This window comes from Petromyzon marinus, chromosome 2 (assembly GCF_048934315.1).
Source record: "Petromyzon marinus isolate PM22_M1 ecotype Great Lakes invasive population chromosome 2, UKy_Petmar_22M1.pri1.0, whole genome shotgun sequence".
Lineage (NCBI taxonomy): Eukaryota > Metazoa > Chordata > Hyperoartia > Petromyzontiformes > Petromyzontidae > Petromyzon > Petromyzon marinus.
Window position 1 is genome coordinate 20,724,393 of NC_133668.1, and position 23,380 is coordinate 20,747,772.

The following is a 23,380-nucleotide window of genomic DNA, read 5'->3' on the forward strand; positions in this document are numbered from 1 at the left end:
TTTAGTGTTTCAAGTCCATTCGGCATACAGCCGTTTCAATACGGATAAATAGTTTTCGTCTATTTGTTTGTGTTTCTCCCTTGTGAGATGGGACTTTAAGGGCACGGGGTGACCAATAAGATCTGAATTGGTCTGTACCGTAATAAGGTAGGCACTGATAAGGTGTTGACAGGTATGTACTTAAGTGATCAACATTTATCTCTTAATATGTTGCTGCAACTCATTACACATGCCTAAGGGTATTTCGAGAGACAAGTACAAGCATCGTGTGATGCTTATGTACGTGTCACAAGATATGGCATTGGTTATTTTTTTGTACGTACGGTATGTGGTACGAAAGCAACGATTATATTTATTTTATTGACAGCAGGGGGCAGCATAAGAGTACCAATGTTTCTCAGGCAGTGTTCTTTTGAAGCGACCATTTAAATCTTGATCAGTACTGCATGTAGTCGTTTCAAGTTGGATATTAGGGCCACCCTGGCACACATTCGCCTACTCTTGCAAAAAGCGTTGAGGGTTTTTAATGTTCACTTTAGAATTTCAAGGTGACTACTCTTTGGATATTGGACTTTCACAAAATTGACTCAGTGCCTGTGCTTCAAATATATTAAAATGTGTTTAAATTGATTAATTGCAGGCCTTATGGTCTGAAACCAGTACATATTTTAATGCCAACCAAACTCTATTCACATTTAAAGTGGAACAAAGTGTATCATGAATGGGGGATTATTGATGTGAAAGCATGGACCAACCCAGCCCTTAAGGCCAAAAATTACCCATCCCTGTCTAAGCATCAAATGTCCCTCCTATTTCACGTGACATGACATCTCTAGTGGTCTTTGGCACACTATGCTTGCTTAATATGAATATAATATTGCAGTATGTTGTGTGAATTGTGAAAGTTGTAGTTACATATTGTATTGTTTTTCACGGTAATTTATATATGAACTCAGTCAAGTGACTTCCTGGTCACATTACCATGGAGTGGTTTTCATATTGGCAGCTCCTGAGCCAATAGAAGATATTCCACATTTCTAATCAGGAATTATGCAGTTTCTCCATAGGTCGAGCACTTTTGGCTTTTTATGATGGGCTAAGTCAACTCCTGACCATGAATTGAACCCACAGGACCACACCCAGCTGCATATTCCCGATATGGATTTAACTTGTATCAACACCAAGTGTATTCGATTTACACAAACCACAAAACAATAGTTGTACAATGTTACTAAAAGTACATTAAATGGCAATTATAACACCTCTACTGTCCTGTACTGTAACGTTGTACCTGTTCTACACAGCATTTATTCACTTCTGCCACACCTTCCCCCCCGAGGGGCAGTTACATTTCTCCTTTGCACAGTAAAAGCAACTCGAAAGTGAGGTGTGTTCTATAGCCTATGTAGGCGTAGGTTCTCTGAACTTAAATAATTTTTAAATATAAAAAAAACATGTCAACCTTTTTAGTATGTCACGTCCTAAAAGCCACAGCCAAACACCCTTTGTGTTGCTTGAAACGTCACTCCAAGAGACTGCCTCTCAATATATTCAATGGGCACACTACTAGAGGGATGTGGCTCCTTCCTAGGCATGGAGACAAGTTCTATTTATGGTTTGGAAGACGATAATGATCCAGTTTGGTTGCACTGTGGAAAGTGTTCCAATCAGGTTGCAAGTTAAAAAACCTAGTTGTGGGTAGACTTCACACAATCGCCACACTTATACAGTCGTCAATGAATTAGAACTGCACAGTATTTAGTGGGAAGTCAGCAGTGCTCCTCCTATGAAAAGACTATCGGAATGCGGTATTGCCACCACTGCCTCAAGGTTGCCAATAGAGATGAGTACCGCTTCACTCTCATCTGTTCAAGGAAACAAACTTCGATCAAAATTGTATTGAATGCTCGCCCGCATCACGAGATGGAAAGTAGTACTTTGCCTGCATGGCACCCTGCGGTATTGCGCAATCCACAGCTCTCACTGCACGTGTGACGCAAGCCGCGCGTGTGATGTCAGTCGTGTCAATAATTGACTGGGGCACCACCGGCGGTGCTTGTCCCGTTTTGCGAGATCCGGATCCATCGCATCTATCTTGTTAGCACTCGGCGTGTGTTAATAACGCCTGTTTCATTACATTGGATCATTTAGTCTGTACTTTTTTATGTACTGTGTCGTTTGTTCTGTCTGAACTGTTGCACTGCACGTCTCTCTCTCTCTGTCTTGATTGCATGTTCTGTACTGGCCCGTCATGCACATATAAGGTGTCCTTTCTGTACTGTGAACTATTTCGTTTGTACTGATTTTCTCATTTGTACTCTCTTGTCTAACCCGCACTTATCTTATGACAAGTCTGCACTTATTTGAACAACCATCCTCGTTTGTACTGTTTGCCTTGTATCTAGTTACCTCGTCCTGCATCATTCTATTTACTTCTTGTGTTGCTTCGCCTACAGCAACTCTCTCTGCTCTCCACAAAACCCTAATCTGCAAATTGCAGACTTCTCACCCACACCGACAAATTAAGACTGCATCAATCCAATCAATTACACACTGCACTACAATTACCGTACTCCATTGGCTCCCAATACAATCCCAGATCAAAGTCTGCCCCGCGTATCTTCGGCCACACTTGTCTGTACTGCCACACATGTCAGTACTGCCCGAAGTGCCTGGACTGCCCCATGTGTATGTACTTCCCACACGTGTCAGTATGTACTGCCCCCCACGTGCCTCTAATGGCCCAGGTGAGTGTACTTCCACGCGTGTCCGTACTCAAGTGTACCGTAGTAGTGCCACTCGCTGCTTGTACCAATCTCAACCATCTCAAACCCTATTCTTTGGTTCTTTCGGTAAAGTCACGTAGGTATAAAATAAATTAAATCACGACGTTTCGATTGCAACACAAGCAAATCATCAGGTGGGAAAACCACAGCAAAAAAATATTGCTGTGGTTTTCCCACCTGATGATGATGATCGCTTGTGTTGCAATCGAAACGTCGTGATTTAATTTATTTTATACCTACGTGACTTTACCGAAAGAACCAAAGAGTATGGATCCCTGCAGCCACGAAAACTTAAAATCTCAAACCCTATTCAGGGCACAACAATGTCCACACACCGTGCAATGCGTAAACCCGAATCGTAAGCGCTCGACTCCGCCCCACGATTCCTAATCGCCGATGTTGGGAGCTCCAGCGTTAGAATCGTCCCTGACTTTAGCAAGAATGTGTTACTAATCTAGAATCGATCCACGCCCCTCCCACCACCCCCCCCTCCCACCACCACCGCCTTTAGCTTCGCGATTGGATCACGGTTCTCTGCTGCGCCCGGACGGTTCCGGCATTCACCGAGCCGGTCCCGGTCGGCTTGGTTGCCGCTGCCGTCGTCGTTTGGTGCTGTTGCCGGCTTATCCACCCCCCCTCCCCACCACCACCCCCTTCACCACCTCACCTCGTCTCCTCCGCCCCACCTCGACTGCTATCCCACCCCGGAGGCGTCCTCGTCCGTCCGTTGTGGAATGTGACCCGGGGAACGAGGGGAAGGCAGAGGTCGCGGCGGGGTCAAGGCGCCGTTCGGCTGTGAGCCCACACGTGAGAGACGCACACGCGCACACGCGCGCGTCGATTTTGACGCTGTTTTTCTATTCGTTGACCCCCAATTGTCCAACGACGACCACAGTCATATTTAAGCGTCGTGCCGACGGATATCGCGAAGGATGATGAGACATTGAATGCCTTCCTACATGACCGGTTAGAGTTGCGCTTGTGTTTTTTTTTTAAATCAAATGTTGCTGGGATTACGCACTCCCGAGAAGGCGGTGTGGTTTTGGGGATGTTAATTTCGGACTGGTTTTTGTGTGTGTGTGTGTTTGGATTCCTATACACTCTGCTTATTTTTGAACGTCATTCTAAAGTAAATTTAAAAAGTTAGTGCAGAAGAGAAGTGCTTGAGTCTGAACAGGGGATAAAGGGAGTCAGCACGAATTAATATGGGAGGGAGGGTGTTTCATATCCGTATGCAGAGAACGAATACATCATTCATGTTTTCATTCTCACATTGACATATAAACACATGCACATTGCACATTGACAAAAGAGCTGTACATATTAAATAATACGTTAACATACGTTGGAGTCGGTCACGCGTTTATATATTGTACTGTATATACACGCACACACTTAACGCATTAATATATGCACGTATATGTACACTGACATAAATAGCTGTCCATTTACATATTCATACGTGAATTTATACTTTAACACACACACGCACACTTAATGCACACCCCCGTGCATAAAGTGTGACTGTGTTAACCGTGTTAATGTTTGCACGCCTTATTTATACGCCTGGTCATAACACTGATATAATTTGCTTGTACAGCCCTTCAGACCATTTTGGCAGTCCACTGCTGGATGAGTACCTTTCCATACTTGACGCCGGTGAATGCGGGAAGCATAGGCCTTGTGGCATAGTACAGTACAACAACAAGGTATTTGGCTTCACTGCCTTCTGCTGACAACGAAGCCCCACAGCCCACAACACCTGTCATCGGAGTGCTTATCCAGGCTCGAACCTGCTTGTCTTATTAGCTGTGACAAATCGTGCATTCAAATTTGCTCATAGTCAAATTTGAACGCTTACACATACTCTAAAATAAGCGCACAACTTTGTCTGTGATGAACGCTGTGCACTTTCCGTCGTTTTCATGCAGGGGGTGCTGCAAATCTACGCGCCCCCTGCATGAACGACGTTAGGCTCAGGGATAGACGTTCGATTACGTTGGAATCGATCTGCAGACGGTGGTCTTCTCGCACGGCCAGCTCCGTGTCGCCTTATCTCGATCCCGCAATCCCAAACAGGTGAAAGTCCGCATCGAACCGAACCCCCGGCAAGGCCATCTACTTAACGACGAGAGAAAATTCACACGAAATGTCATTTTCAATTGCGTCTTCCAGATGTAAAATGATATAAGCTTTTAATGAAGAAATACAATTATCTAATTAAAAACATAAAACAATTCAAAGGTGTTTCATTTTAAAACTTCAAAACGGAGCATCGGGTGCTTGCGTGAATGCGTCGTTTGTGTGCAATTTTTTTCGTGACTTTCCTGGCCGAAGGCCGAACAACCCCGAGTTTATAAAAAGGCATGCACTACCAAGTTGTCAAACCACTGCTGGATTAAGAGCTTTAAACGCCACGTAGGTCATACATTAAAACATAAACATTCGTACACTCATGTACGGTATTTGTAATACGTATGTTGATATTGGAAACAGACATATCAAGCTATGTACCTATAACAACAGCTATGCATTGTAGTGATATCCATGTATACGCAGTGAGTAACATAGACTGCACGCGTCCTGATTTTGATTCCCGAACCAGTCCTGGGCCTCCGACTTCACTCAACAGCACTCGGCAGTGCGGTCAACCATAGAATTGACAGAGGGCTGGACAATATACTGTACTCATCCATTTATGTATGTCTGTAGGATGTTTTGTCTTGTAGTCGGACGGTTTAATTTTAACCTACCCCATTCCTGGCAGTGGTAAACCCATTTGAAAACACAATGACATTCACGCAGAGGTGGTTCGTTATCAAGATTTACAGCATTGACTGACAAGTGAGTAGACTATTAATCAGATGGCAATTAGTGAAAGCTGACTGCGGCCTCATCAATGTAGGTGGAGCGTGTATCCTTTAGTATGTTCTGTAGATCTGAGAGAGAGAGGCTCCCCCTATCTTGTTTACATCCATAACCCACGAGTGCAGTGTGTGCCAAATGACCTTCAGAGTTTAAAGCTGAAAATAGACGTCTTCTTAAATCAAACGCTGCACTGTGGATGTGAGAGCCATGACGTAAACCATTATTAAACATGAGAGCAGATTCAAATATTGGTGAATGTAAAATCTCAGGTTCTAACCTCTAAAGCTTTGTTTCTCATGCCTTATTGTGACAGCCTCTCAATTCTGATACCGCACTGCGCCCGCTAAGTAATGGCAACGCGGTGTTTTTCCCAGCTCCCACACTGCAGTTGCCACCAAATGGCATGGAGCGGAGGAATTAAAAACACAGGAAAACATTACGGAATTTTGAAATTGGCTTTTTGTCCTGATAAAACTTGGGCACATCAGGAAAACACTGATGTAAGGTGAAATGGAAAGCCAACAACGTTGACATTTGCAGAAACTATACCATCACTTGCAGGAGGTCTCATTATTTCATAGCCAGTGGTGGAAATTCAGCGTTCCTATGGTGGGTGTGAGTTTCGCAAAACGACGACTGCTGTTGACTTCCGCACAAAGTCGTTCTTATTTTATAGACCATGGACGAGTGGTGGGCTGAGTCATCCGACAACCAGGATTTTAACTCGCACACCTTCCGATTTTGAGCCACTCGCTCTTATAGCTGAATAACACATTAACATCACTGTTAAACTATATTACATTTTAGGTGATTTAGGTGAGACAACGAGGAGAGGTCATGTCAGTCAGTGCCATCCATAAAGGACCAAGGGTCACAAGGGAACAAAAGGTTTCTGCTCACTCCATCCTTCGTGGTTTCAATTCTCGGCCATTACTTTTTTTACACTGACCAGCAACATATATGATGAAACTTGCCTACATTTCACTAAGTCACTGAAACGTTTTAAAGGGGTTATTTTAATTGCAGAGTGTTTGGCTACTTTGCAAATGGTCCTCTGGATAGACTGGTCTGCACCATAACAATGTGGAATTGACACCGCTGGTTTCATTTTAATGGATCTTTTTATTCGAGATATTTGATTATCTGCATATATTTGTTTTTTTAATAGCTTAAAGTGAAAAATGCATCACAGGCCAATATTGTTAATGGTCATAATAATCGTAAGATCAGTTATATGAAGGCTGTGTGATTGTAAAGTACTTTCTGACCCATGAGTCACGATTAAGGGGAAATATTCACGTAAATATTTCAGCTTTCACCTTGTTGAATTGTTTATATTTACTTTAATGTTTTGACTATCATGAGGATAGCTGCCACTTGTCATTGCAGTGGGTTTCACACAAGCACCTTAACCATTCAGGACGTATTGTACATCAAAAGCTAACGTTTTTATTTATTTGCAGTCACCCCCATTGTGCAAATATGATGCTTAAAAACTGTGTTTATGCACACACAGAAACCACACTGAAACCTCCACACAGATCTGATAGCAGCTGAGAGGAGTGCAGAGGAGGAAGTGACAAGGAGTGGCAGGGAGCAAGGGTCGGTTGCCTTAGAGAGAAGAGAGACAAAGTACAGTCGGCGTGTGACTGTTAGTGATGTGATTGCTAAGATCTGTGCAGCGAGTGTGTATCTCACGTAATTTGTTCATATATTTGGAACAACCAACTAAGAAAGCTATTCTTTGGTTCTTTCGGTAAAGTCACGTAGATTAAAAAAAATATGAAATGAAAAAAAATAAAAAACCACGACGTTTCGATCGCAACACAAGCGGTCGTCATCAGGAAAAGGGGGGTTAGCCTCTAAAGGCAAACTGTTTATAAAGGTTTAGAGATGGGCGTAGCCCAAGTGTGTCAGCAGCATGGGCGGGGCAGCTAATGTTAATGTAGGAGAAAGGAATGCCAACGAAGTGGCTCTCCACCAATCAAAAGGGCCACCAGGCAATCTTTTGCACCTCGCTCCACATACCCACACTGCTGACGGTGGAGGTTGACAAGAAAACACAAATCAAGTCATGACCGAAAGTGGTTGACATCTTTCCAATGATTGCTGAGTTTATAACCATCCTCTGGGTTGAAATTGTGTCTGTGTCTGTATATATGGATGGCTTCATGAACAAATCTTTGTTGATAGCCAGTAGGCTTGCAAAGCACCATCTTTTTAGAGAAATCAATTTCGTGTGAACCAGCCGCATTAAAATAATGATCAGCCACAGTAGAAGTATTGGTCCTACTATGTTTCAAATCTGCCTTATGCTCACGAACACGGTCCGAGACATTTCACTTGGTTTCCCCAATGTAATTGCTGCCGCAGATACAGCTTAGTTTGTATACGCCGGGATATTGCATGTCAGCAATCTTGTCCTTTACAGATAGGATCAGATCACCAATTTTATGTACTGTGTTAAATCGGACCTGGATCTTGTGTTTGTTCATGATTTTGGAAATATTTTGGTTACCCCTGCTATGTATGGCAAGGTGATGGTTTTGATTGAATACTGAGATGGCTCCTTCCTTACGGTTGTGGTGATGGCTTTGCGATTTGTGTAGTCAGAATATCCATTAGCCTTGAGAGCTTGGTGTACGTGTTTGAGTTCACTGGTTAGGTGTTCATGGTCGGAGATACATTGAGCTCTATGGTGTAGCGTTTTGATGAGGGAATTCTTCTGGGATGGGTGGTGGTGGGAATCAGGTTTTGGGTAGGCGTCAGTATGGGTTACTTTCCTGTAGACAGAATGGCTCACTGAGCCATCTGTTCTCTTTTTGATTAGGACATCCAAGAAAGGTAGCATGCCATCCTTTTCTACATCCATGGTGAATTTGATGGCTGGGTGTATGGCCTTGATGTGGTTGAGGAATTGGTTCAGAGCTGGTCGGCCATGTGGCCAGATGACAAACGTGTCATCCACCTACCTATGAATTCCTGCAGTCACAGAAGTTTTAAGTCAAAATTCAACCAAGGAACATTAGGATTTTTTCGATCCTCTTAAATTGTGTATCCCTTGCAGTTTTGGGACGTAAACCTCGCTTTTGTCTATTAAACATAACAGTTTGCATCATCTCTTATTTGCAATACGGTGATACATACAAGCTTCATATTCTTTATTTCTTTCAAGGGAGATCTGGATCACAAAGCAACACACTAAACATCTACACAGCATATAAACAAACAGTCCAAACATCTAACATCATAAACCTGAAATTAATATTAAACAACAACAAATAAGACACATAAAGGTAGTTGACAATTTTTTTATGTAACTTAATTTCTTAAACGCTTTGTTATTCTGACTCAGTGACGCATGTGCCAATCACTAAGCTGGCTACCCAAATGCAGGTCGTGCCATTAAAAATACGTACTGTATTACAACGTGCAGTGTATTATGTACTCTGCCAAACTGTAACCGTTTGACATTGAATTTGATTAACTTTTAATGCCTGTGGCCACTGAGGACCATGGCAGGGGGACAGCATTGTGGAATGGTGAAAGCCCTAAGTGGCAGAGGGTTGACAGGGCTTTGGAAGAGAAGAGCTTTATAAAGGAAGCAGCTGATCAAAACTATGGCCCTTAATTTTCACAATTGAGAGAATTATTGTCAGGCAATTGTTATAATAATAATGATAACCACAACTATTTTTTGTTTATAAAACTGTAACATGGCAACCCATTGTAAGGGTGCTGAACAAACAACAGAAGCAGTATACTTGAGTCGCAAGTACGTTCAAAATTATTCCTAAATAATTAAAAATGTCCAAGCTTGGCCTGTCTTCATGAAATTAAAATTAATAACTGCATTTTGACAGATTATAAAGTAATGTAGTAGGATCATGTTTGAGCATTGATCCTTTAGAGCTCAGAAAGAGAGCAGCTATCGGGTTTTGTAATGGTTGTAGAGCATATTGTAAGGACACAAATTACTTCTAATGACTTAAATGCTACAGCATCTCAAAGCAGGTTATGCATACATAGTTAATGTAAAACACATCATGGCAAAACTAAGATAAGAGACAGCTTCGATTCTACTAAAAGAAGAAAAAGGCTCTTATCAACGGCAGATGGAGGTCATAATTACCAATGCCATTAATTCCCTACTCCTCGCCATCCCTTAGACTAGATCTTGCATTTGTTTGTATAATCAACATCCAAACTCCATGGCCCACTCTTACAATCGTTAAAATATTCTGGGTTTAGGTGTTCTATTTGGTCACATCAATTCTGGTGGTCAATTCATAATCTTTTCTTCGTGAGTTCCCTTCTATTTTGTGCATGTGCTCCACCAATTAATCTTTTTATTTACATCTACAACACTATTGCCCCAGATGTTCCGAACTATAAATTTGCTATCTCTGTAGTCATGATATTATGAGAGCCCTCAATTGGCATGCATTGAAAATGCTGGAATGTTTGAATAAAGTTAACATTTTGATTTAAAGTATTTGTGACTGCAGTAATTCATATTCTTAGCTCTTTCGGTAAAGTCACGTTGAAGGGAAACAATAAAATAATAAAATATATATAAAACAATAAAAATTCATCATGACCGTTTGTGTTATGGTTGAAACGTCGTGAGAATTTTTATTGTTTTATATATATTTTATTATTTTATTGTTTCCCTTCAACGTGACTTTACCGAAAGAGCTAAGAATATAAAGTTAACATGTAAATAATTTGCAGTTGTGCAGTCTTCTAAGCTGAAGAGACATAAATAGTCTTGAAACAGACCCTATTAAATTTTTGATTTAAAGCTTTCGTGACTGCAGGGATTCATATTCTTGGTTCTTTCGGTAAAGTCACGTAGAAGGGAAACAATAAAACCACAACAAGAAAATTTTAAATTGTATTATCCACAATCCTCAAAATTTTAAATTTTCTTGTTGTGGTTTTCACACCTGTATTATCCACAATCCTCAAAATTTTTAATTTTCTTGTGGTTTTCACACCTGATGATGATTGCTTGTGTTGCAGTCAAAACGTCGTGAGAATTTTATTGTTTTATATTTTTATTTTTTTGTTTTTTTATTGTTTCCCTTCTACGTGACTCTACAGAAAGAATCAAGAATATGAGACCCTATTCAGTTATTTAATCTTGAATTGTATTATCCACAATCCTCAAAGTACATAATAAATAATGTGATAACATTTACTTATTCAGCAGAATGGCCTATGATGTTTGTAATTGACATCCCAGCAGCATTCAACTTGGGATTTGAATCCAATAACCTTCTGATTATGTCGGGCACTCTACCACAACATTAAATAGCTGACAAAAAAAATTAGTATAAATAAGAAAAAGGTTGCGCATAGAAGACCTGATAATGCGGGCAGTGATGAGAAGGAAAATGGCACTTTTTAGACACATATGTAGGATGGACAACAACAGAAAAATGAAAAGTGTGTTCATCTTCTTTGATTCTTTCGGTAAAGTCACGTAGAATGAGAATAAAATAATAAATTGATAAAATAATAAATTGATAAAATATTATTTTATTCTCATTCTACGTGACTTTACCGAAAGAACCAAAGAAGATGAATCTTTGCAGTCACGGAAGCTTTAAATCGAAAAGTGTGTTGTTCGGAAAAATGGAAGGAACCGGAAAGAGAGGAAGACCTAACAGAGAATGGCTTGACAAAAACAGATGAGATTGGTGCCAGAAAGATGTGCACTGCTTGAGAATATTGGCACAAGACAGAGGAAAGTGGAAACAAATGACGAAATGTACAGTGGACACCTATGGGATATCTGGCCATGGATTGTGATGATTAGTAAAGTGTGCCCCTGCTCAAACAAGCACTTATTACAATTGACAGCGATGAGCCGATGGTGGAAATCTTATATTCCCATGTCTGGAGTCAATCTCTCCATAGAGGATCATCACATTTGACTGCACATGAAGTGATACTCATTTTATTGACTCCAGGAGAGAGATGAGTTGCAGGTAATTTTCTCTTGCATATTGTTGGAGAGTTTTGAATGGCGGCTTTACAGAAAATACCACGCTGCATTAATTTCTCTATACATAGCTGGGCTAAATCAAGAGTTGAACCATTGACTGTGCTAATTGGCTCGGTTGCAAGTTTGTGGATCAGTAAACCACCCAGGAGTAACATTTGTGCTGAAGTACTCCGTGTACAATGTGGCTGAGGGCAACTGGAGTAGATGGTGCTGGATGCAGGGTATTTCATCCAGAAATTGTTTATGTCACTGAAATGTGAAACCTTATATGATATATTTTTCAAAGCATTGGCATTTAAACAAGGCATTTCACTTGGAGGACACCACGACAGCTGTGCTTGTGGAATTTAAACTTAGGGCCTGGCCAGAAATAAACAAATAGAGGTTTAAATATGCCACCTACAAGTGGCACAGTGCAACACTGGACCATCTTATTTCATTCTTTATGTAACTGATTCTGCTCGTCCTTTCATAACTTGACACTGATATTACGGCTGGGAAAGCATGCTTTTGTGCATTGCTTAATCACCACTCTCACTGTTGCATTATTGCTGTAATAGTCCCCAGGCGCGTGTCTTAATTATAGCAGCCTGTAGACTAAGATGTTCGTGTAAATATCATCATGATCAACAAAAAATACCTATTTTGTTTCAAATCTGAAACATGTAGAAAAGTCATTCTCTTCACCATCAAGACTCAACTGATCATATATGAAAAAAGTAATGCCTTTACTGAAACTATGCATACAACATGTAGAAAATGAAAACAACACACAGCTTCAGAGTAAAATATAAAATCTGCGATAATGTATATCTTTGAAGGATGCCAATAAAAGGCCTGTGATGTTACTTGAGAGTGGTTCTCCAAATTTCACAGTGTGTTCCAGCCCAAACCAGTGTAGGACAATGCTCATCTGAATTAGCAGTCTCGAGCCAGTGATGGAGAATCAACATTTTCATGGCAGTGGCCATGCAGTCTTTAAAATTACCAAAGTTACTTGTCACAGTGATATTTTCATCTATCCCAGATTCGTGAGAGGCTGATTGGACCCCTACTAACAGTGATTCATGTACTCTAACCAAGGTGCAACCTTGCTGGATAATTCCTGACAATACACTCAATTTTAAAGGCAGAAATCTGGTTTACATCTTACTGAACGCCTATTATGGATGATAAAAAATATAACACATGGCATGCTCGGCTCAAGCTGAGCACTGATTTTGTCTGATTCATTTATCTCTATGCTATCGACACCGACTTTAACACCGCTATTGCCAAACGCCAGGCACATGAGTGATTATTTTTACTATTTGGACACAATGTCAGCCAAGCGAACTGAGTGCATCCATGCTGCCAGCTTTGGCATGTCGTTGCGTTCCGCTGGTCTTATTTTAGCATAATTTGTACGAGTGCAGATAATTCATTATCGACCATATGTTCATTGCTGGTGCTATTATGGAGAGGTAAACTCGTGTGTAATGTAACTTGTGTACTGTATTAAGCACCTTTATACAGTATAATGAGCATCCAATGTAATTTTGTAATATTTATCTCAGCGTTGCTATAGCTAGGTCATTAATTTTATTACATAATCGCTTCCATTTATATAGCAATTATATGTTGAGAAATAAACTACTGTATTTGAGAAACACTGTTAGAAAAATGTAAGCCGTAACATGTTTTATTTATTATATTTGTATATTTAATACATTTTAGCATTGGGTCAAATAATAATAAGAATTATGGTAATATAGTACATAATAGAGTGATGATTGACCGTAAAGCACAAACCACAGCTGCCAAGGTTTTTATATGTTCAGTGAAAGGAATAGAATGTGTGTTGACATTGCATGCCTTTCGTTTACATTACGTATATCCTTAACACGGCAATAATAACACAGTACTGTGAGTGTCTGAAGATTGCTGATGCAGCAATCGTAAACACTTTAACCTCAAAGCCACGTGACTGAAGTAGCACGTATTAAAAGTCTGTATGCTGGGGTGATACCTGGAAAAGGATGATCCGTCAATTGGTGATCACAAATTAAATTCCAAAAAGACATCACATTTTTAGAATGACACGTGTAGTGGTTCAACGCGCGCATATTCGAGAACGGCTGCATGTCCACGCTGGGCGGCCAGAAGAGGCGGTTGGTGAGCATCATTGTGGGAGTGTCAAGAGCAGCTAGGGTCAGAATGACCGTTGGGGTAATTCTGTTGGGGTAAACAAGGGGGGAGGTGGACCGGAATCCAAAAGACCGGTATCTGCCAATCATAGAGGGATCTTCTGGAGAATGTTCTGGAAGGGGTCGCGAGGGATATATAAGATGGGCAAAACGAGCCCGAGTGGCAGTATGATGAAGACAGAAGACAAGAGAAGCTGAAGCCGGACCCGGCAAGCTAGTTAGAGTAGTCTTGGGCGAGAGTAGTCCTGTGTGGACCTGGGTAGGCTAGGATAGGGACGCTAGGGGCAAGTGCAGTCCGTACGTCGGCACGCTTGACCCCCGGGGCTACCGTGGCATCAACCCGCTGAGACAGCGAGACACGGCAGCCGAAAGGGGTGAGGAAAGGAGAGTAGAGAAGAGGATAGGGAAGCGGCGAGTAAGGGAGCGAACGAGCGATGGATGGCGGATCCTCGGCATAACTAAAACAAGTGTTATACAAACAGACTGTAATAAAGTGGCCCGGGAAGAAGACAAGAAGTCGTCCGCCTTTATTTACAACACTACACATGTATCGTTAGTGTACCGACTGGCACTCCTGTGGTGTTGGTAAAGATTATAACAAAGCAACTAGAGGTTTATTGCCTTTTGAATATAGGTTATTGCATAGTGATGCTCGAAATATCATGACAAGACAGTAAAACTAATTTAAGAAAGTGCTGTAGGTGTCCCGTAATTGGGAAGAAAAGGTTGTGTTGGGTGGGGCACGTGTGCACGGTGGAGGAGGGTAGTTTACCGAGACAGAGATTGGAGTGGCACCCAAAGGTAAGTAACCAAGGAGAAGATGTTAAGCCAAATGTTGGGTTACATTCAGAACAGACCTCGCCAGTCAGGTGTTAAGAGCTGAGGAATCTAGCGGAAGCGAGGAAGCAGTGGCCTTCTTTGTGACATGGACGACATTGGGCTCCTAGCAGCTACATCTGTCATCAGGGCACCTGATGGAATATCAAATGGAAAAGTGACCGCCTATTGCACAAATCACATTTATGGGTGAAAATAATTATATTACAGCATGTAACTTCAGAAGCGTTGCTGTCGGTGAAACGAGGCTATTTTTAGCTATGTTAACCTGGGTTAATGGAAGCTAATGGGCAGCAGCTATCTTTACAAGCCAAAATTAATCGATTTCTAAACACGTAGTTAACCACGATCACAAACTAACATATTAAAGTATTAAAGCTTTCGTGACTGCATAAAATTACTCATTGGTTTTTTCGGTAAAGTCACGTATGTAGAAATACAATAAAATTGTATTAAAAAAGCAATCACGACGTTTCGATCCCAACGCAAGCGATCTTCATCAGGTGTCAAGAACAAATCACGGAGGTAAATACAACAAAAAGATGAGAGACGAGAATTCAACAAACCTGAAAAAACATTATGTGAAGCACATCCAGTCAGGCCAACAACACAGACACTTCCTGGCGGACCACGAATTTCAGAAGTGTTAAATTTCGTGTTCAACCTTTGGATTGCACATATCAGCATAGATAGAATGAAAAATACGAGGTACACGGTCAGTAGAAATACATATACAAGTCCACCAAGAGGTAAGGAGGGAGGAAATATGGACAGGGAGGCAGAGAGAGGGTGGGGATGAACAGAAGCTTAAATAGGAAATATGGTTGGAGGGGGGGAGGGGCCAGAGCGAGAGCGGCAGCTCAAACACGCACATCTTACACATACAAAACGGCAGCTCAAAAAAGGACCACCTCTTGTAAATACAAAACGGCAGCTCAAAAAATGACCACCTCTTGTAAACACAAAACGGCAGCTCAAAAAAGGGCACATCTTACACATAATTACAATGGTAACTTCCCCGTAGAAGTGTGATAATAAAGTATTAAAGCTTTCGTGACAGCATAAAATTACTCATTGGTTTTTTCGGTAAAGTCACGTATGTAGAAATACAATATTATATTAAAACAAAAAACAATCACGACGTTTCGATCACAACGCAAGCGATCTTCATCAGGTGTCTAGAACAAATCACGGAGGTAAATACAACAAAAAGATGAGAGACGAGAATTCAACAAACCTGAAAAAACATTATGTGAAGCACATCCAGTCAGGCCAACAACACAGACACTTCCTGGCGGAACATGAATTTCATAAGAGTGTTAAATTTCAATCGGCAGGTCTTGTGTGGTAGGGTAAAGTGTGGGTACTCCAACCTCTTCCAAGATGTTTTGGCAGCGTTGAATAGGAGGCCAAAATATCCTCTAAAGGGGCTCTCTAGAGCTCCTTTTAGTGGAGACCCTTCTGGCAGCAGTGGCATAAAACATGACATTTCAGGGTTGCACCTTTCCCTTCACACAGGGCCACAATTGTAAATCAATATCATCCCAGTGATCATATGCGCATTGAAACACTTTGGCTTTGAATGCATTAACATGCCATGACAATGTGTATAATAGCACCCGTTTGTATTCTTATTATTTGCCATACAGTTTATGCAAACTGTATGGCAAATAATAAGAATAAAACATGCAATTACTTCCGTGAATTAGGCAATTTTGTTAATAAAAGAGTCAATGAACCCGCAAAACATATAATAGTTGTGCATTTGCCTAACGGTCACATTTTATTGCCTGCTTCCTCATATAAGGATATGTCTTCAAGTCATAAACCCTATTCCTACACAAGGGTCTGTTATGTGTTCATATTCATGCATGGTCCGCCATGAAGTGTCTAACTGTGTTGTTGGCCTGACTGGATGTGCTTCACATAATGTTTTTTCAGGTTTGTTGAATTCTCGTCTCTCATCTTTTTGTTGTATTTACCTCCGTGATTTGTTCTTGACACCTGATGAAAATCGCTTGCGTTGTGATCGAAACGTCGTGATTGTTTTTTGTTTTAATATAATTTTATTGTATTTCTACATACGTGACTTTACCGAAAAAAACAATGAGTAACATATTAAAGTTCGGAATACATGAGGCATTATTTAGGTCTTTCGGTAAAGTCACGTAAATAGGTTCAAAGAAAATAACAAGAACCTATCTACGTGACTTTACCGAAAGACCCTAAGAATTCCTGCAGTCATGAAAGCTTTGAGTTAAGATTTAATACATTACGGAACTGTTCAATAAGATTATTACTTTGAAACAGGATTTGCACTCCTTCTGCCTGTAAGGAATCCATGAAGTATCCCTACTTCAGTCTGTTTCTGGCTGATAACACACTTGAGATGCATAAAGACATTTTTTTTTACTTTGACTCATCTTTAGCTGCCGCGTGAGCAAACAGAAGTGCATAGGATAAGCTGTGAAGCCGATTGTAAGTATCGAATAAAACCTCCAACAAAATGTGTTAAACTGGTATGAAATAAATAGGTATATGCTATACGAACATGAACACATAACAGACCCTTGTGTAGGAAGTGTTTATGACTTAAGATGCATCCTTATATGAGGAGGCAGGCACTAAAATGTGGCCGACATGATGCAAATCTACAGCTATTATATTACCTATTTCACGGAAGTCATTGCATGTTTCACCTTTATTATTATTTGCCGTATAGTTTGCATATTGAATGTTACATGGGTGCGATTACAAACGGATGCTATAATATGCATTGTCATGGCATGTTCATGCATGAATATGAACACATAACAGACCCCTGTGTAGGAATAGGGTTTATGACTTGAAGACATATCCTTATATGAGGAAGCAGGCAATAAAATGTGACCGTTAGGCAAATGCACAACTATTATATGTTTTGCGGGTTCATTGACTCTTTCATTAACAAAATTACCTATTTCACGGAAGTAATTGCATGTTTTATTCTTATTTGCCATACAGTTTGCATAATGAATGTTACATAGGTGTGAATACAAACGGGTGCTATTATACACATTGTCATGGCATGTTAATGCATTCAAAGCCAAAGTGTTTCAATGTGCATATGATCACTGGGATGATATTGATTTACAATTGTGGCCCTGTATGAAGGGAAAGGTGCAACCCTGAAATGTCATGTTTTATGCCACTGCTGCCAGAAGGGTCTCCACTAAAAGGAGCTCTAGAGAGCCCCTCTAGAGGATATTTTGACCTCCTATTCAACGCTGCCAAAACATCTTGGAAGAGGTTGGAGTACCCACACTTTACCCTACCACACAGGACCTGCCGATTGACTATGATGTACTCATTTACACCGCTGGGTGGCCATAAGCAGGTTAATTTAATAATTATACTTATTTAAATTGTCATGTGATTGTAAATTCTCCTTAAAAAGCACTGCTGTCGTCCTTACAAAGTTGTATCTATTTTATTGACCCCAGAGCTGATGGTTGAAGGTAAATCGTCGACCACCTTTTGAAATTGCAATATTTTGATTGTTTCAAATGCAACTCCACCCGACTGAGTATTGAATCATTTTTAAGGGATGATTTCATTATGAAAATATAAACGCATGTTACATGTTGATTTGAAGCTTTTGTGACTGCAGGAATCCATACTCTTTGGTTATTTCGGTAAAGTCACGTAGGTAGAAACATACAATAAAAATAACATATTACGACGTTTCAATCGCAACACAAAGCGGTCATCCTCAGGCGGAAAAAATAATCCAGCAGCGGAACTGCTGAACCAGCGAGAGAGCTGTTACAACAAGAGGTTATATATGTGGCGAAGGGCAAGCAGGCGGAAAGGAATTCCATGCCCACACACAAGCACGTCAGTTGTGTTAATGGGGGAGATTAGGGAGAGAGAGATTAGGGAGAGAGATTAGCATGAAATGAGCTTCTGTCGCCGTATAAGAGTATCGTCCCCGCATATGCGCACAACAGCAGTGTTAATGGGAGATTAGCACTATGTTGATGGGAGAGATTAGCAAGTTAATGTCATGTCTATGTGTAACACAAGCTGCGGCGATGCCAACTGAGCTGTGAGAGGCAAGCACGTCCACGCAAGAGAACCACCGCAACAGTGGTCTAGCCAGTGAGACACAGAGCCCATCACACAGCCAGAACCATCGATACATCGAGGCTAAGGGAGCAGAGGTGGCCATGTTAGTGAGACCCCAGCCCGTTAATGCAGAGGCACCTAACAGGGCAATGCAACTCAGAGAGTCGGAGATAACAGCCAAGCGGCAGGGAAGAATGGGAGCACCCATTCTTCCCTGCGTGATGGGCTGTGTGTCTCACTGGCACGACCACCGTTGCGGTGGTTCTCTTGCGTGGACGCACTTGCCTCTCACAGCGCAGTTGGCAGCGCTGCAGCTTGTGTTACACATAGCCATGCCATTAACTTGCTAATCTCCATAATCTCTCCAATCAACATAGTGCTAATCTCCCATTAACACTGCTGTTGTGCGCATATGTGGGGACGATACTCTTATGCGGCGACGGAAGCTCATTTCATGCTAATCTCTCTCCCTAATCTCTTTCTCCCTCCTCTCCCACATTAACACAACTGATGTGCTTGCGTCCAGGGATGTAATTCCTTTCCAGTTCCGACCCCGCCTGCTTGCCCTTCGCCAACATATATAACCTCTTGTTGTAATAGCTCTCTCGCTGTGTTCTTCCTGGTTCAGCAGTTCCAATGCTCGATTATTTTTTCCGCCTGAGGACGACCGCTTGTGTTGTGATCGACACGTCATGATATATTATTTTTATTTTACCTACGTGACTTTACCGTATTAACTAAAGAGCATGGTACATGATTTGTATACGTACATATGTAAGGACAGTACAGGGTGATGTAGGGACAGTACGCCTCCCTGTGGCCATGGTTATGAATTTACATAACGGGAACAGAGAGGGTCACCTTAGGGTAAGGTGGGACCTAAGTGGGACCTAAGTGGTTGCTAATAATGATTGATGCGACAAGCATTGACAGGGTCGCGTGAGGGGAAGCACGGGACCTAACGGTCGTAAATTGTGATAAGGGCAGAGACGGACAGGGCCAGGTGTGGTGAGAGATGGTTCAGGAATAGGGGCGAACGGGGCGCTCGGCGGCTGTTGTGCGGAAATTGCCGTCGCCGTCTTCATCATCCTGGAGTGGGCACTTTGCAGTCTTGGAAGGCTAGAGTTATGTTGTCTCAGAATAGAGCTATCTAAGTTACCCAAGTGTATATAGTCACTCGCGGTTACTCATGAACAAGATGGTGTCTCTGAGAGCTACATTACAGTGGTGTCAGAAGTGGCTTGTATAATGCCGAAGAAAGGAAAGAGTAAGAACCCACGTATAGCATCTTTAGAAGAGGAGAAGGAAGATGACCAAGGGGTCCCCTCAGCAGTCCCGGCAGCTGGGGTCCCGGTGACGAAGCCCGCGGGCGCACAGAAAACCGTGCCGGTGACAGAGGGATGGCTTTCTGGGCTTTCCCTAAGGAGAAGAGGGCTACACTTCAGGAGGCCTACAGGGAGATGTCTGTAGTATATGACCCACCGTCGGCCCCGCGTGGTGCTTGCAAGCGTACGAAACCTTGCGAAAACGGACTTGGGTGGCTGTATGGACCAGGAAATCTTGGACTGGAGACGAGTGGACCGGCCGACCATCAAATATTGTCTTGGAGCCATCGGAGGAAGAAGCGGAGTCGATGGGGGAGGTGACATCAGCGGATGGGGGAGGTGACATCAGCGGATCACGGAGGGGACCGGCGGCGAGGAGGGACGCTGGGACGGCACCGGGAGTGGCGATCCCGGTCCGAATTGGCACTTTCTCCACGGGCACCCAGGCTCGCCTGCTTCCGCTGCGGCTAGCTTCAACACTTCGCACGAGGATGTCAAAATTTGCAGGGACATCGTGGAGCCCCTCACAATCCACCGCCCTGTCGATAGCCACGGCCCAGCCCAGGCGAGCCGTGATGCACCAGACACCCGACCGCTGAAACCACCTCACGCATCTGGCCATTGGGTGTCATAGAGACCAAACTTGAGCATGCAGTGGCGAAAGCTGGTGCGCCAAGTAGTAGCAGCAGCGGCTGGTTCATTGGGAATAGTCGGGTTTTGTGCAGAGTGTGGAAATTATGTGTGAGGGAAGACGGGTGCCTTGGTTACTTTTGTATCTGAAGTTGTATTTTGTTACATGGCCCTTTAAAACAAGGGATCGTTGCGGTTCGCTTATGGTGATTGCGTGCGTAGCGGCGAACGGGGGAGTTGGGGTATTGTAGCCCTTTTCAGATGGAGGCGAGATTGAGATATGGAGGCAGTGTTGGGTTTAAGACACTGGCTGTGGCCTATCTCTTGGGGCAAGGATTTCAGAGCAGGATGCCCCTGTAAATTGTTGCCGACCAGGGTTGTGGTCAGATGCCGTCGGCGCCACGGATGTTACATGGACTCCCCGCATCGGCGAGTAGAGTCTTTCGGTTCAGGTTATGTTCAAGGAGTCTTTGGAGATCCCGCCTGACACGCAGGTAGTGGCCCCATAATGTTGCAGCAGACGGTTTGACCTGGCGGGCCTGGAGACGGAGGTCCTCCTTGGCCCGTCTAGAGCGGTGGGCCGTGGGCCCATTGCATTGCCGCATACGGTTTGACCTGACGGCCCGGAGGTTGAGGTTCTCCTTGGCCCGTCTGGAGCAGTGGGCGGTGGGCTCACACTGCTCGGGGGTAGTGGTCCCCTTGCGTTGTTGCGGCCGGTTTGACCTGGCGGGCCCGAGGCGGAGGTCCTCCTTGGCCCGTCTAGAGCGGGGGGGCCGTGGGCTCGCACCGCTCGGGGCGCTAACACTGTTAAAGGGAGATTAGGAACTGTTCCTGCAAGTCCCTAATGTGGGTATGGAATAGGCGGTGGTTCAGGTGGGAACGGTGTTAGCCCGTGCGATGTTAGCGGGGAGCGACGCGTTCGGCTCCACCGCAGAGATGGGTATGGGAGAGGTGATGCATGCTGTGAATGCTGACGAAGCATGGAAGGATGAGTTGTGTGAGGTGAAACCTAAGTATTCCAGGGCGCAATGGGTTAAGTGCGATCCCTGTTGAGGGAAGTATGGCCGTGGAAGTACACCCCTATTGATGTCTGATGGGGTCCGGCCTCGGGAAGGAAAAGACCTTCTTTGCCAGTAAACCTGCGGGTTACGCTGGATAATGTATCGGAAGTATACGAGGCAGCTAAGGGGTAGTAAGGGATAGAGCATGGCTAAACGTTTTATAAGTGCCATTGCATACCTCCCCTAAATTGCATTGGCCAGGTAGGTGTCCGGTGGAGGTCGTAGAAATTCGATGGCGGCGGTGTGTGCAAGAGCGAGTGGGATGTTGCCGCTGGGTTGTCCACAAGTCGCGCTTAGGGCCGTATGTTCATCCCCGTAATGGGTTATTCATCCCCAGTGTTTGTGCGGACGGGGAATCGGGTGTTGGACGGGTCGGGGCGGATGGCTGGAGTAATCAGACGCCGAGGGAAGTGTGTTGTGCCACCCGCAGTTTACGAATCCCTGACATGAGGGGTGCCCCGAAGGCCCGCTACAAACGAGGGGCACCGGCAGAGGACCTGTCATCCTTTCTCATGAAGGCCTCTGATGACCTCATCCCCCCCCCCCCCCCCCCCCCGGGGCTTGAGTGCAAGCCCTCTTGGCCGGAAAAGGCCCCAAATCCGCCCGGGGAGAAGGACCGACGTCAAGAACTGAACATTTCGGTGACGGATCACCTGTGGAATTGTGTTTTTAGTTGTGTGTTGAAGGGCGACTGCATGTTCGAAATGTCCGTTGCTTGTCGTGACGATTGCGGGAGTTGCATTGCATACGTTGTACGGATTTTGGCGTTGTTATTGTTCTCATGGTTCTTCTGATGAGTTGGATTTATTTCGTTTCCTGCTATTCAGTCCTAAACATTGTTTACGCATCGCATTGCGTTAACCGTACGGTTTTGCCTGAAAGACATTAATTTTAAATTGTGTTAGCCGGGATGGCTATGTTTTTAAGAGGGGGGGGGGGGGGGGGGGTGATGTAGGGACAGTATGGCTCCCCGTGGCCATGGTTACTAATTAACGTAACGGGAACAGACAGGGTCACGTTCGGGTAAGGTGGGACTTCAGGTTACCACTTCCCATAGTAAGTTTCATATTTACGAAGAATTGACCTCCTAAGACACAGGCCTTTACATAGTTGTCATGGTGAATACGCCAATAATCCTACCTGCTTCTGCACAAATTCAATAATAACAAGTGTAAGTGTCTCCGTGGTCAAACAGACATAGTTGGGCAGTTGGTTCATCTCCTTTTGGTGGCCCAGAGCCAGTGGTGGAACTTTCACAATCAGAGCACAGACGTTTTCTTATTTTTAAAGCATTAATATGTTGCATACATCATTATATTTGCCTGTAAAATTTCAAGTATTCGGTCCTCTATCTCCAAGTCCTTATCTCTAACGACCAAATAATGAATACATCTGTTAAAGTAAATGAAACAAAACACTTGACTATAGTCAGTCAAAGTGTCTCCATTCTCAAATAAACATTGGGTGGTGCTCATCCCTATTGGCGACCCTGAGCCAGAAATTTGGTAAGCCTCAAGAGGATTCCGTACATAGAGGATTTCAGTAGCTCTGAAAAGGGCCCAATAGT

General features: G+C 43.2%; 2 protein-coding genes across 5 annotated transcripts in view; one reads left to right on the forward strand and one right to left on the reverse strand.

Moving 5' to 3' along the window:
• ULK4 (unc-51 like kinase 4) overlaps positions 1-3,544 on the reverse strand; it is an 86,541-nt gene extending 82,997 nt beyond the window's left edge. For all 3 annotated transcript variants that reach the window (XM_032959493.2, XM_076071312.1, XM_076071311.1), the window contains exon 1: positions 3,454-3,544. The gene's annotated coding sequence lies outside the window, so the exon portion shown is untranslated. The remainder of the gene's footprint in view (positions 1-3,453) is intronic.
• TRAK1 (trafficking kinesin protein 1) overlaps positions 3,304-23,380 on the forward strand; it is a 72,429-nt gene continuing 52,352 nt past the window's right edge. The window contains exon 1 of one of the 2 annotated variants that reach the window (XM_032959549.2): positions 3,304-3,581. The gene's annotated coding sequence lies outside the window, so the exon portion shown is untranslated. Of the gene's footprint in view, positions 3,594-23,380 lie in introns of both variants that reach the window. The other variant, XM_032959539.2, reaches the window with a different exon arrangement.